The following is a 14,653-nucleotide window of genomic DNA, read 5'->3' as shown; positions in this document are numbered from 1 at the left end:
AACCTCTCAGGGTCCCATTTGTCAGATATCAGGGTCCCCTCTGAGGGGGGACTATTCTTTCCTTTTATTCTATTTAAAAAATCCTATTTGGGGTCCTATAATTTCCCATGTCATTATTAGAGAACGTAGATGAGACAACTTGGGAAAATAGCTAACACAACTACCCTAGCTACCAGGAAATCTCTTTAAAAAAATATTCCCTGGTGCAGCATCTGTCAGCAAAGCCATTGACCTCTTACTGTGGATATTCATCTATTTCCCTGAGAGGAGAGTTGCAGACATCTGGCTCAGAGACAGACTGCAGTGCAAAGGTTTCCTCCAGTTCAAATCAGAAATTCTAGGATTGCAGTGTTTACACGCTAATTTCCACTCTTGCTGATCCAAAGCCAATGTCATAAGAAGTGTGAGGTGTCCAAGGAAATCAGTTAAGCCACAGATGGCAAGTTGAATTCGGAAGGCAAGCATCAGGGGCAGAATTCCCACTGGTGGAGCCTTACTCTGCTGTGACTGACATGATGAGATATAAGTCTGAGATCTCAGCTCACATCTTAACGTGACAGGACACAGGAGCAGCCAGGTTTAGGGAAGACTGGTGGGAAAGCCCAAGGGTGGGTCTCTCTGGGAACAGGAAGCACGTATTGCTGTACCAAGAAGGCTCTGGGACACAGAATTTTTCAAGTTGGAGAAGCAATTGAGCTTCCCAGGGGCTGCCAAGAGTGTGTCACAAGGAGTGTGCACTTCCTTAGTGCTTCTTCTGTCTCAGGTCACAGAATCCAGAAGGGAGCAGCTGTGCTGCTTTAAGACTTGCATTAACACAGATTCCTATATAAGCACCCAGTTCAGACCCTCACATTATGGATTAGAGCAGAGACAAGGATGAATCTATATATTCCTCTCTTTCTGAAATTCCTTTTTGTTTTCTTTGTGGTAGGAGTATAATTTTACCACCATCAAATATATTCTGTATACCAGTGAGGAGTTGGACTACCTGCATGAGAATTGCACAGAGTACTTACAAAAAAAAAATATATGTGTTTCAGGGTTCTACCTAGACCTACTGTATTATTGCACCAGGATGTTTGATGTGTGTGTGTGTTGGTAGGTCAGGAACCTGCATTTTTTATTCATATCCCAAATGAAGTTTGAGATCCTCTGCTTGACACTAATCTAGCAAACTATTGAGTATGTACACTTAACCACATGGTTCTCTGGTTAAAACCATCAATGGTCCCTTTTCATTGAAGGGTCAGCTTCAGCTTAGATCAAATTGCAAATACAACACACTATTTCATGTTCCTCTTGCCTGTTGGTTCTTACCTATACTCAGGATGATGTCTACTCATTTTTCCTGATACCTCAAGCAACACCTACTTCCCTGATAAGTCCTCCTCTGTCATTGGACCAGGCAGACCTGACTTCACTTCCACTGTGTCCTTATATTGCTCTATGCTAGGGTATCTCGACCTAGGCACTTTTGACATTTGGGGCTGGATAACTCTTTGTTGTGGGTGGCTGTCCTCTTCACTGATGGATGTTAACATCATTCTTGGCTCTACCCACTAGATGCCAGTAACAACTCCCGAGCTGTGAGAACCAAAAATGTCTTCACACACTGCCAAATGTCTCTTGGGGGGCAAAATTGTACCTGGTTGTGGACACTGCTCTACACTTACAAATATCGTAGCCCTAGCCAAATAATGTGGAAACTTTCTGCTTGCTAGTTTATCTCCTCTGAGATTCTGAGAGTTCAAGAGTAGGGGGTTTGCAAAATGTATCCTTGTGTCCCCTGCGCCAAGGCATAGAACCTGATGCACAGTAGGCATGTAATACACATTTCCTTAGCAAAACTTTATTGAGGTACTAGATGTCAGAAGACCTGGATTTTAGCTTATCTTGGTTGGCTCTATGGTTTAAAATGTGGTGACTCTGGACACATCAATTAGCATCACTGTGCCTCAGTTTCCCTCATTGGAAACATCAGCATTATGCCTTTGGGTTGTATGTGGATGGAATGTGAGTGGGTCTAAGAAAGTGTAAAGTGCAGAAAGAAGCCTAGTCAAGGCAATGTGTTCTGAGGAAGACATGCTGCTGTCATGTTTTTATCCTCCGGGCACAAAGTCTGGGTAGCACTGAAAATTCAGGTCTGTGCAAACAATGCAATGCTTTATAACAATATCTAGAGGATTTCTTTAATGTGGAACACTATAAATACTAGAAACTTTGTTGAACTGATTGAACCTGTGATATGGAATGAGACTACCACAAAGACTAAGCATAATGCTGTACAACACACTATAGAAACCCTAAAGTTTCAACTCCCTGCCCCCAGATACACTTGTGTGGGTCTGATAAAGACCCAGCCAGGCCTAAGGGAGCCTTCTCTGCTCTAGGTCTGTCTGATGTTCTGTGGCTTCCAGGAGCTGCCAAACCCATTCTTTGAGCCCTATTCTGTTTTGTGTTGGGACTGTGGCTTCCTTGTTTCCTGACCTTTAACATCAGTGGCAGGAAATTAGCAGGTTTTGCACCTGCAACTGCACAGAACATGTGGCATTAATAAGGAGTCTCATCTCATCCACTCTTTGTAAAGATGTTTTTCCTCTAATACACCCTATGGAATGCCTCTCCAGTTATTTATTACCTTCAAAAACTTCTCTCTCTCATTCTGCTTACCTACTTTTATGACTTCCTTTTACACCCTGGGCATGCCATCACTCTTGCCTCCATGCTCTCCCAGCGCTGTGGTGGGCTGGTTTATAGATCTCCCTCCCTTCTTTTAGCAGAATGAATTCGTTTCCAGGTTGAGCTCCGCTGTGAAAAACCTCTGTCGCGTGGAAATGTGGACTCTGATATGCATGCACGAGTGTGTGTGTGTGTGTGTGTGTGTGTGTGTGTGTGTGTGTGTACCACCATCAACTCTCTACCAGCTGCAACCGGCCAGGACTTTCCCACTAACCATTTCATGCCCCAAACATGTAGGCTGCAAAAGCACTCACAAATTGTAAAACTATACAAACAAGTCAAAAAGTCCTGAACACATATACTGCTAGTGCTGCAAGAGGGCTTGCTAACCATTTAGTCCAGCTCTTGCATTTCAAATTTGAGAATATTGAAGCCTGCACAGGCGAACTGACTCCCTCTTAGTATTTTCTTTGCAGTTTCTGACCGTGTCAGAAAGCTACCATGAATCATTCCATTACTTTTAAATGCATCACAGCTAATCTTTATTTTCCAATTTTTTCTATACTTCATGATCATCTCTTTAAGCTTAAAATAATAATTTCCTTTCAATATAGGGCTTGGGAATATCTCATCTGAAAGAGGTGGTAGGTGTTTTTAAAATAGTGAGTTCTGTGTATTTTTACAATAACACATGGTTTAGAGCAACGAATAGGACCTTTTTTTTCCTTACAAATTGACAATTATTCTGCTCCAAAATTTTTCTTACAATTTCTTTTTAAAACAGCTTAGGCAGATTTCTGAGATTTGTTTGTAAGAAGATGGCCCTGGAGGATATTTGTCTGCTCATTAGCCACTAAAATTTTTCTACTTTGAGAATTGTTAGAGAACTTATTGAATGGATGTACCTGTCTACTAGTTTATATGAAGAACTCATGGACAGCTTTTTTTTTTTTTTTTTTTTTTTTTAAAGAATAAACAGTCAATTTTATTGGGCTCAGACTAGGAATCCATGGATCTTGAGGACCTCTGTGAATCTGTCAATTTTCTTCTCTCTGTTCTTTTTGCCCTGCTTCCAGAGCCTCATAAGCTGCTGCTTCTTTCAGTAATGGATCTTGGCCTTCTCCTTCCTCTTCTTCTCCAGGGTGGCTGTTACTGCCTGGGACTTCCAGCCAACCTCATGAGCCAGGCATCCTATGTTAGCAAACTTTTTCATAGGCTTCAGATGCAGAACCTTGAGGGCAGCAGGAACCACCATCTGCTTTTTTTGTCATAGGGTGGTGTGATCCCATCAAACATCTTGAGGTGGTCCAGAGCAGCCTGGCCTCTCTTGGTCTTATGGGGCAGCATGCTTGTGGGCAGAGGACAGCAGCCCTGTTCAGTGGGGCACGCGAGGACCCTGCTGCCCGACCCAGGCAGGCAGACAGGTGGCCTCAGATGGTAATGCGTGTGGAATCATCTCATGGTTGGAAAACTCGAACATGAGTGAGAAAAGTCCTCATCACCAACCTCATGGACAGCTTTATTGAAAAGCTTGGCAGCCTGAGAATCTAAGATTGTTCACTGCTGATCAAAAACTGTGTTTCCTTGGGGACTCAGATCAGTAAAAATGTAAAATGAGGAGGGAGAGACTGATATAGGATTTCAAACTATTTTTGACCACCTGACTTGAAGAAAAAACTAAGAAGTAATAGTCCCTCCTTCCCTGCACACCATTCTCAACCCATTCTCCTAAAAATCCTTCGTATTGTGGGTTTTATTTTTCATTTTAATATTAATTGTATTTTAAATTAGGTCTCTAAGAAAGAAGTTGGCCTTTCTCATTCTTTTCAGAGTGGTTTGCGAAATACTACATCAACGCATCTGAGAAAAACACAGGAAAACAGGATCTCTTGTAGTTTTGTTTTTGAATCAATACCCAAAATAATGACCAGAAGCAAAAATCCACTGGTGTGTCCACAAGCAGGTTGCTGGGCCAGTCAGCTTCATCCTTCCCGCCCTGAGCTGTTCTCCTGCAGGCTCCATGCCACTGCTGCAAGCCCCTAGAGCAGATAGAAAATGTAGGACAGAATGAGCAGACCTATGATGGCAAAGAACATCAGGATGAAAATATCCAGCATTGTGGACCCGTTGGCCAAAGAGGCCTCTGGATTCCAGAGAGATGTGAGCTGTGAGCACGGAGTTTGCAGTCGGTGGAGAGAAATGACTCTTTCTTCCCCGTGCTGCTCAGCCCTCCTTTCCCCTCTCCCTCCCAGGGCCTGCAAAAACGGGTTGCTGTAGCTCCATCAGCAGCTTACTTCCCTCCTCCCTCACTTCCACAGCCAACCAATCACAAAGCCTGGAGGAGGTAACCAGGGAACTGCTTCATATAGACCAGGCAGAAGTGAAGAGGTTTAATTTCTCCCTAGGAACCCAGTCCCACCCCTTTGTATCTAAATGGAGTCTGCATGACATGCACATAGGAGGAGATCTGATCTGTATACAGATGCCCTAGGAATGAATCCTCCTGACTGCCTTTCTTCTCCCTTTTCCCACTCACACACGCTGGGCAAATTATCTCAGAAAAATGACAGTTGGGAGTTGGATGGGTCGACCACTGGCAAGTAGTAAAAGTCACGTCATGGAAGACATGGACAAAGGTCCCATGTGAGTCTCAGCTGGCATCTCTGTGGATGGAGCTAACACTGATGGGAATGCCTAAGCTGTGCCAGATTCTGCACACATGGTGTAAATTTTTTTAAAGAACAATTCAATTTATGTAAATTAAGCAAAACAAACATCGAAACAGTTCACCTATTGCCCCCACCCCAACCATTAATCTGTTCTCTGTATCTATGAGCTTGCTTTCTTTTGCGAAACAAATACTTTAAAGAAAAAAAAAGCAGCGTACCACCACCCACAATCATGACTATTTCTTAAAAGAGAGAATACTTCAGAGCAAAACCAAAAACAGGATATAACCTCATGAAATTGCTTTTATTTTTCACATTTTTCAGTACATGTCTCCAAATTAGCATTTGGAAACCACCAAAGCTAGATTAATTAATCTGGGAGCCAGAGATGTGAGTTATAATGTCAAATCCTGTAAAAAATAATGGAGGACAAAAATTCTTTGATTTGCATTGGTATTAACTATTGCTCATATCGTGTGGCTCTTTCATGGGGCCAAGGTATTATGCCTGAAGATTTCTAGATTATTTGAGAGACAGCATATGGAAATCAGCATGCCCAGACACACAAGCCTTGCTGAGAGAATCTTTAACTTTGCCACACTCCATAAACCACTCAGCCTTCATCTTTAAAAGAAGGATCTGTTTTAAAGGATGTTATATGAAATGAAATAGTAAATCTGAAAGCATTTAATAAACTATAAAGTGATCTGTAGCCATCAGATTTTGTCAGTATCTCTAAGCTTTATAGACGTTTTCTTTAATCAAAACCTCATCAAGGCTGTGTTAATGTGACTGCAATGTCTGATGAAACATCAAAATATGTTCTACATAGGAGACCACGGTATATAATGTATATGTCAGTGCCTGACACAAAATAGACACTCAATTATTTTCTGTTCCCCTTACCCCTTGAAAGTATGTGCTTTGACTCTCTAGATAATGCCAAATATTTTGTTGTAAAAGCAATAGTCAAACTTCAGTTATGCTTCTATGATCTTTTTGAAATTTTCTTGGATAAATGAATGGAAAGGAAATCAGAATAATCTTTATGTTATGAAAACCTTCATCCTGCTCATACATCAGCTTTTTCACTTCACTTCCTTCTCTCTCTCCTTGCGCCCTCTACTGACTACAAGTTTGTATTGATTTAGCAAACTTAACTGTTCTGAACAAAAAGATCACAATTTTCTCCAGCCTGTGACAGTGATTAATATGTATGCTACTTTTCCCACAAATATAGGATCAAGCTGTATATCAGTTTTTGAAAATTCGCTTTTAGCCCTAATTATGTATGGCAAACATCTCTCCATGTCAATAAGAGGACCATCAAAATGGCTACATAGTGTGCCATTGCAAGGATGTCCCATCTTTATGGGAGCAAATTTAGTCTGCCTCAGCTTTCCTCACTGCTGTATTTTTAAAAGTTTCCTTTTATGTCTCATATTCTCCATGAAGATATGTTAGAAACTAGAGCCAAAATTGATAACACTCCATAATTAACATTGGAATCTAAAAAAGATACACCAGTACTCAAATTTGCAATATACAGTACTGCCAAATATTTATCCTGTCACTTTCTTTTCCCTGCACTGCTTATCCTTTTCTATGAAATTGCACCGAAATATATTTATCATAATCAAAGAGCAAATATTTAAAAAGACTTAAAAGATACATCATCTCCAAAATGAATGAGGGTTGATTGTCATGAATAAGGAAAAATCTGAGGTCTGGAAAAGCTAGGTGAAAATTAGAAATATATTTGCTATGTTCACCCGCCACCAATGAAGGAGTGAATGTCCTATATTACACTGAAAAAATCCAATTAATGAAGCTGAAGAAAAACTTGAGCATTCTCTCAAAATTCACAGGAAAATAATAAATAATTGAAAATAATGAAAGAAAAGATAAGAAATAAGGAGTCCAAAACATGTAGTTACACAAAGTAGGAATTCCAAAGCAGGAAATGAAACCAGGAGAACACAAATTAAATGACAGAAGAAGAAATTTTTAAGCTAAAGAAATATTTAAGTTTGAAGCTTTAAAAACTTCACTAAAAATAAACGAAACACATGCCTAGGTATAACCAGGCAAAATTCTTGAATATAAAAGATAAATCAAGCTTTCTACATGAATTGAGCCTTTTAAAACAGAAAAAAATCATGTATTCTAGAGAAGAACACAAATCAAGCAATTCTCTCTAAAGCTAAATTTCAATCCTCAATGTTTACAGAACTTTAAGGATGGGTCAAAATTAAGAATTCAAGAACAGTAGAGACTTAGCTTAAAAGAACTAACAGTGAACAATAAAAGCATGGTTTTGAAGCAATTTGCAAATATAAAAATATAATTCTTTAAAAACAGGATGGATGTTGTAAACCATAACAGTAATAATCTAGGTTTTCATTCCAAAATAATATAAGCAAACCCAAGAAATAGCAAAGGTTAGTGAAAGGTAGTATAAAATCGCTATATATTTTTCTTTTTTTGGATGAGCTTAATATTTTTTATTGAAGTATAGTTGATGTACAATATTATATAAGTTACAGGTATACACCACAGTGATTCACAATTTTTAAAGGTTATACTCCATTTATAGTTATTATAAAATATTGGCTATATTCCCCTGTGGTACAATATATTCTTGTAGCTTATTTTATATTTAATAGCTTGTAAATTTTTTTCCCGACATCTTTATTGGAGTATAATTGCTCTACAATGGTGTGCTGGCTTCTGCTGTAAAACAAAGTGGATCAGCCATATGTATACACATATCCATATTTCCTCCCTCTTGCATCTCCCTCCCACCCTCCTTATCACACCCCTCTAGGTGGTCACAAAGCACAGAGCTGATCTCCCTGTGCTATGGTGCTGCTTCCCACCAGACATACATTCTACATTTGGTAGTATATATATATATGTCCATGCCACTCTCTCACCTTGTCCCAGCCCACCCCTCCCCCTCAACGTGTCCTCAAATCCACTCTCCAAGTCTGCGTCTTAATTCCTTTCGTGCCCCTAGGTTCTTCAGAACCTTTTTTTTTTTAGATTCCATATATATGTGTTAGCATACAGTATTTGTTTTTCTCTTTCTGACTTGCTTCACTCTGTATGACAGACTCTATGTCCATTCACCTCACTACAAGTAACTCAATTTCGTTTCTTTTTATGGCTGAGTAATATTCCATTGTATATATGTGCCACATCTTCTTTATCCATTCATCTGTTGATGGACACTTAGGTTGCTTCCATGTCCTGGCTATTGTAAATAGAGCTGCAATGAACATTGTGGTACATGACTCTTTTTGAATTATGGTTTTCTCAGGGTATATGCCCAGTAGTTAGATTGCTGGGTCGTATAGTAGTTCTATTTGTAGTCTTGTAAGGAACTTCCATACTGCTCCCCATAGTGGCTGTATCAATTTACATTTCCACCAACAGTGCAAGAGGGTTCCCTTTTCTCAACATCCTCTCCAGCATTTATTGTTTGTAGATTTTTCTTATGAAGGCCATTCTGACTGCTGTGAGGTGGTACCTCAGTGTAGTTTGGATTTGCCTTTCTCTAATGATTAGTGCTGCTTGCATCCTTCCATATGTTTGTTGGCAATATGTATATCTTCTTTCCAGAAATGTCTACTTAGGTCTTCTGGCCATTTTTGATTGGGTTGTTTGTTTTTTTTGATATTGAGCTGCATGAGCTACTTGTATATTTTGGAGATTAATCCTTTGTCAGTTACTTCATTTGGAAATATTTTCTCCATTTCTGAGGGTGGTCTTTTGGTCTTGTTTATGGTTTCCTTTGTCATGTGAAAGCTTTTAAGTTTCATTAGGTCCAATTTGTTTATTTTTGTTTTTATTTCCATTTCTCTAGGAGGTGGGTCAAAAAGGATGTTGCTGTGATTTATGTCATAGAGTGTTCTGCCTATGTTTTCCTCTAAGAGTTTAATAGTGTCTAGCCTTACATTTAGGTCTTTAATCCATTTTGAGTTTATTTTTGTGTATGGTGTTAGGGAGTGTTCTAATTTCATTCTTTTACATGTAGCTGTCCAGTTTTCCCAGCACCACTTATGGAAGAGTCTGCCTTTTCTCCACTGTATATTCTTGCCTTCTTTATCAAAGATAAGGTGACCATATGTGCTTGGGTTTATCTCTGGGCTTTCTATCCTGTTCCATTGATCTATATTTCTGTTTTTGTGCCAGTACCATACTGTCTTGATTACTGTAGCTTTGTAGTACAGTCTGAAGTCAGGGAGCCTGATTCCTCCAGCTCCATTTTTCTTTCTCAAGATTGCTTTGGCTATTCGGGGTCTATTGTGTTGCCATACAAATCATGAAATTTTTCGATCTAGTTCTGTGAAAAATGTCAGTGGTAGCTTGATAGGGATTGCATTGAATCTGTAGATTGCGTTGGGTAGTATAGTCATTTCCATAATGTTGATTATTCTAATCCAAGAACATGCTATGTCTCTCCATCTATTTGTATCATCTTTAATTTTTTTCATCAGTGTCTTATAATTTTCTGCATACAGGCCTTTTGTCTCCTTAGGTAGGTTTATTCCCAGGCATTTTATTCTTTTTGTTGCAATGATAAATGGGAGTGTTTCATTAATTCTGCATTTAGAATTTTTGTCATTAGTGTATAGGACTGCAAGAGATTTCTGTGCACTAATTTTGTTTCCTGCTACTTTATGAAATTCATTGATTAGCTCTAGTAGTTTTCTGGTAGCATATTTAGGATTCTCTACATTTAGTATCATGCCATCTGCAAACAGTGACAGCTTTACTCCTTCTTTTCCAATTTGGATTCCTTTTATTTCTTTTTCTTCTGTGACTGATGTGGCTAAAAGTTCCAAAACTATGTTGAATAAGAGTGGTGAGAGTGGACAACCTTTTCTTGTTCTTGAACTTAGAGGAAATGGTTTCAATGTTTCACCATTGAGAACCATGTTAGCTGTGGGTTTGTCATATATGACCTTAATTATATTGAGGTAAGTTCCCTCTATGCCTTCTTTCTGGAGGGTTTTTATCATAAATGGGTGTTGAATTTTGTGGAAAGCTTTCTCTGCATCTATTGAGATGATCAAATGGCTTTTCTCCTTTAATTTGTTAATATGGTGTATCACATTGACTGATTTGCGTATATTGAAGAATCCTTGCATTCCCGGGATAAACCCCACTTGATCATGGTGTATGATCCTTTTAATGTGCTGTTGGATCCTGTTTGCTAGTATTTTGTAGAGGATTTTTGCGTCTATGTTCATCAGTGTTATTGGCCTGTAGTTCTCTTCTTTTGTGTCATCTTAGTCTGGTTTGGTTAACAGGGTGATGGTGGCCTTGTAGAATGAGTTTGGGAGTGTTCCTCTCTCTGCTATATTTTGGAAGAGTTTGAGAAGGATAGGTGTTATCTCTTCTCTAAATGTTTGATAGACTTCTCCTGTGAAGCCATCTGGTCCTGGGCTTTTGTTTGTTGGAAGATTTTTAATCACAGTTTCAATTTGAGTGCTTGTGATTGGTCTGTGTATATTTTCTATTTCTTCCTGGTTCAGTCTTGGAAGGTTGTGCATTTCTCAGAATTTGTCCATTTCTTCCAGGTTGTCCATTTTATTGGCATAGAGTTGCTTGTAGTAATCTCTCATGATCCTTTGTATTTCTGTAGTGTCAGTTGTTACTTCTCCTTTTTCATTTCTAATTCCATTGATTTGAGTCTTCTCCCTTTTCTTCTTGATGAGTCTGGCTAATGGTTTATCATTTTTTGTTATCTTCTCAAGAAACCAGCTTTTACATTTATTGATCTTTGCTAGAGTTTCCTTCATTTCTTTTTCATTTATTTCTCTTCTGATCTTTATGATTTCTTTCCTTCTGCTAACTCTGGGGTTTTTTTGTTCTTCTTTCTCTAATTGCTTTAGGTGTAAGGTTAGGTTGTTTATTTGAGATGTTTCTTGTTTCTTAAGGTAGGATTGTATTGCTCTAAACTTCCCTCTTAAAACCGCTTTTGCTGCAGCCCATAGGTTTTGCATCGTCGAGTTTTCATTGTCATTTGTTTCTAGGTATTTTTTGATTTCCTCTTTGATTTCTTCAGTGATCTCTCGGTTATTTAGTAGTGTATTGTTTAGCCTCCATATGTTTGCATTTTTTACAGCTCTTTTCCTGTAATTGATATCTAGTCTCATAGAACTGTGGTCGGAAAAGATACTTGATACGGTTTCAATTTTCTTAAATTTACCAAGGTGTGATTTGTGACCCAAGATATGATCTATCCTGGAGAATGCTCCATGAGCACTTGAGAAGAAAGTGTATTCTCTTGTTTTTGGATGGAATGTCCTGTAAATATTAATTAAGTCCATCTTGTTTAATATGTCATTTAAAGCTTGTGTTTCCTTATTTATTTTCATTTTGGATGATCTGTCCATTGATGAAAGTGGGGTATTAAAATCCCCACTATGATTATGTTACTGTTGATTTCCCCTTTTATGGCTGTTAGTATTTGCCTTATGTATTGAGGTGCTCCTATGTTGGGTGCATAAATATTTACAATTTTTTATATTTTCTTCTTGGATTGATCCCTTGATTGTTATGTAGTGTCCTTCTTTGTCTCTTGTAATTGTGTTTGTTTTAAAGTCTATTTTGTCTGATATGAGAATTGCTACTCCAGCTTTCTTTTGATCTCCATTTGCATGGAATATCTTTTTCCATCCCCTTACTTTCAGTCCGTATGTGTCCCTAGGTCTGAAGTGGGTCTCTTGTAGATAGCATATATACAGGTCTTGTTTTTGTACCCATTCAGGCAGTCTACGTCTTTTGGTTGGAGCATTTAATCCATTTACATTTAAGGTAATTGTCAACATGTATGTTCTTATTACCATTTTCTTAACTTTTTGGGGTCTGTTATTGTAGGCCTGTTCCTTCTCTTGTGCTTCCTGCCTAGAGAAGTTCCTTTAGCATTTGTTGTAAAGCTGATTTGGTGGTGGTGAATTCTCTTAGCTTTTTCTTGTCTGTAAAAGTTTTAATTTCTCCATTAACTCTGAATGAAATCCTTGCTGTGTAAAGTAATATTGGTTGTACACATTCCTTTTCATCACTTTAAATACGTCCTGCCACTCCCTTCTGGCTTGCAGAGTTTCTGCTAAAAGATCAGCTGTTAACCTTATGGGGATTCCCTTGTATGTTATTTGTTGGTTTTCCCTTGCTGCTTTTAATATTTTTTTCTACGTATTTAATTTTTGTTAATTTTATTAATATGTGTCTTGGCGTCTTTCTCCTTGAATTTATCTTATATGGGACTCTCTGTGCTTCCTGGACTATTTTCTTTCTCATTTTAGGGAAGTTTTCAACTATAATCTCTTCAAGTATTTTCTTAGTCCCTTTTTCTCTTCTTCTTCTGGGACCCCTATAGTTTGAATGTTGGTGCATTTATTGTTGTCCCAGAGGTCTCTAAGGCTGTCCTCAATTCTTTTCATTCTTTTTACTTTATTCTGCTCTGTAGTAGTTATTTCCACTGTTTTATCTTCCAGGTCACTTATCCGCTCTTCTGCCTCAGTTATTCTGCTACTGATCCCTTCTAGAGAATTCTTAATTTCATTTACTGTGTTGTTCATCACTGTTTGTTTGGTCTTTAGTTAAACGTTTCTTGTATTTTCTCCATTCTATTTCCAGGATTTTGGATCATTATTACTATCATTATGCTGAATTCTTTTTCAGGTAGACTGCCTATTTCCTCTTCATTTTTAAGGTGTGGCTGGTGTTTACCTTGCTCCTTCATCTGCTGTGTGTTTCTGTGTCTTCTCATTTTGCTTAACTTACTGTGTTTGGGGTCTCCTTTCACAGGCTACAGGTTCGTAGTTCCCATTGTTTTTGGTGTCGGCCCCCAATGGCTAAGGTTGGTTCAGTGGGTTGTGTAGGCTTCCTGGTGGAGGGGACTAGTGCCTGTGTTCTTGTGGATGAGGCTGGATCTTGTCTTTCTGGTGTGTAGGTCCATGTCTGGTGGTGTGTTTCGGGATGTGTGTGGCCTTATTATGATTTTAGTCAACCTCTCTGTTAATGGGTGGGGTTGTGTTCCTCCTTGCTAGTTGTTTGGCATAGGGTGTCCAGCACTGTAGCTTGATGGTCGTTTAGTGGATCTGGTCTTGGCGTTGAGATGGAGATCTATGTGAGATATTCGCCGTTTGATATTATGTGGAGCTGGGAGGTCTCTTGTGGACCAATGTCCTGAACTTGGCTCTCCCACCTCATAGGCACAGCTCTGACAACTGGCTGGAGTACCAAGAGCCTGTCATCCACATGGCTCAGAATAAAAGAGAGAAAAAAAAGAAAGAAATAAGAGGGTAAAATAAAATAATGTTATTAAAATAAAAAATAATTATTAAAAAAAAATTTTAAAAGTGATAGATAAAAAAGAAAGAAGAGAGCAACCAAATCAAAAAACAAACCCACCAATTATAACATGTCCTAAAAACTATACTAAAAAACAAACAAAAAATGGACAGAACCCTAGGACAAATGGTAAAAGCAAAGCTATACAGACAAAATCACACACAGAAGCATACACATACACACTCACAAAAAGAGAAAAGTGGGGAGAAATATATATCGTTGCTCCCAAAGTCCACCTTCTCAATTTGGGATGATTCGTTGTCTATTCATGTATTCCACAGATGCAGAGTACATCAAGTTGTTTGTGGAGCTTTAATCTGCTGCTCCTGAGGCTGCTGAGTGAGATTTCCCTTCTCTTCTTTGTTCGCACAGCTCCCGGGGTTTAGCTTTGGATTTGGCCCCACCTCTGCGTGTAGGTCGCCTGAGGGCGTCTGTTCTTCACTTAGACAGGACAGGGTTAAAGGAGCAGCAGACTCGGGGCTCTGGCTTACTCAGGCCGGGGGAAGGGAGGGGTACAGATGCAGGGCAAGCCCGCGGCGGCAGAGGCAATCGTAATGTTGTAGCAGCCTGAGGCGCGCCTTGCGTTCTCCCGGGGAAGTTGTCCCTGGATCACGGGACCCTGGCAGTGGCGGGCTGCACAGGCTCCCGGGAGGGGAGGTGGGGATAGTGACCTGTTCTCCCACACAGGCTTCTTGGTGGCGGCAGCAGCGGCCTTAGCGTCTCATGCCCGTCTCTGGGGTCTGCGCTGTTAGCTGCGTGCGGCTCGCGCCCGTCTCTGGAGCTCCTTTAAGCAGCGTTCTTAATCCCCTCTCCTCGCGCACCAGGAAACAAAGAGGCAAGAAAAAGTCTCTTGCTTCTTGGCAGCTGCAGACTTTTTCCCGGACTCCCTCCCGGCTAGCCGTGGTGCACTAGCCTCCTTCAGGCTGTGTTCACACAGC

At 39.5% G+C, this 14,653-nt stretch overlaps 1 protein-coding gene and 1 non-coding gene across 9 annotated transcripts in view; one reads left to right on the top strand and one right to left on the bottom strand.

The window, feature by feature from the left end:
• LOC132414796 (phosphatidylcholine transfer protein) overlaps positions 1-14,653 on the top strand; it is a 161,466-nt gene that overhangs the window by 23,829 nt on the left and 122,984 nt on the right. The window lies entirely within an intron of this gene.
• On the bottom strand, positions 4,104-4,188 carry LOC132415613 (small nucleolar RNA Z195/SNORD33/SNORD32 family). The gene has a single exon (XR_009517333.1). It is a non-coding gene; the product is annotated as a small nucleolar RNA Z195/SNORD33/SNORD32 family (small nucleolar RNA).

Source organism: Delphinus delphis, chromosome 19, assembly GCF_949987515.2.
Source record: "Delphinus delphis chromosome 19, mDelDel1.2, whole genome shotgun sequence".
Classification (NCBI taxonomy): Eukaryota; Metazoa; Chordata; class Mammalia; order Artiodactyla; family Delphinidae; genus Delphinus; species Delphinus delphis.
This window is presented reverse-complemented; position numbering and strand designations above follow the sequence as displayed.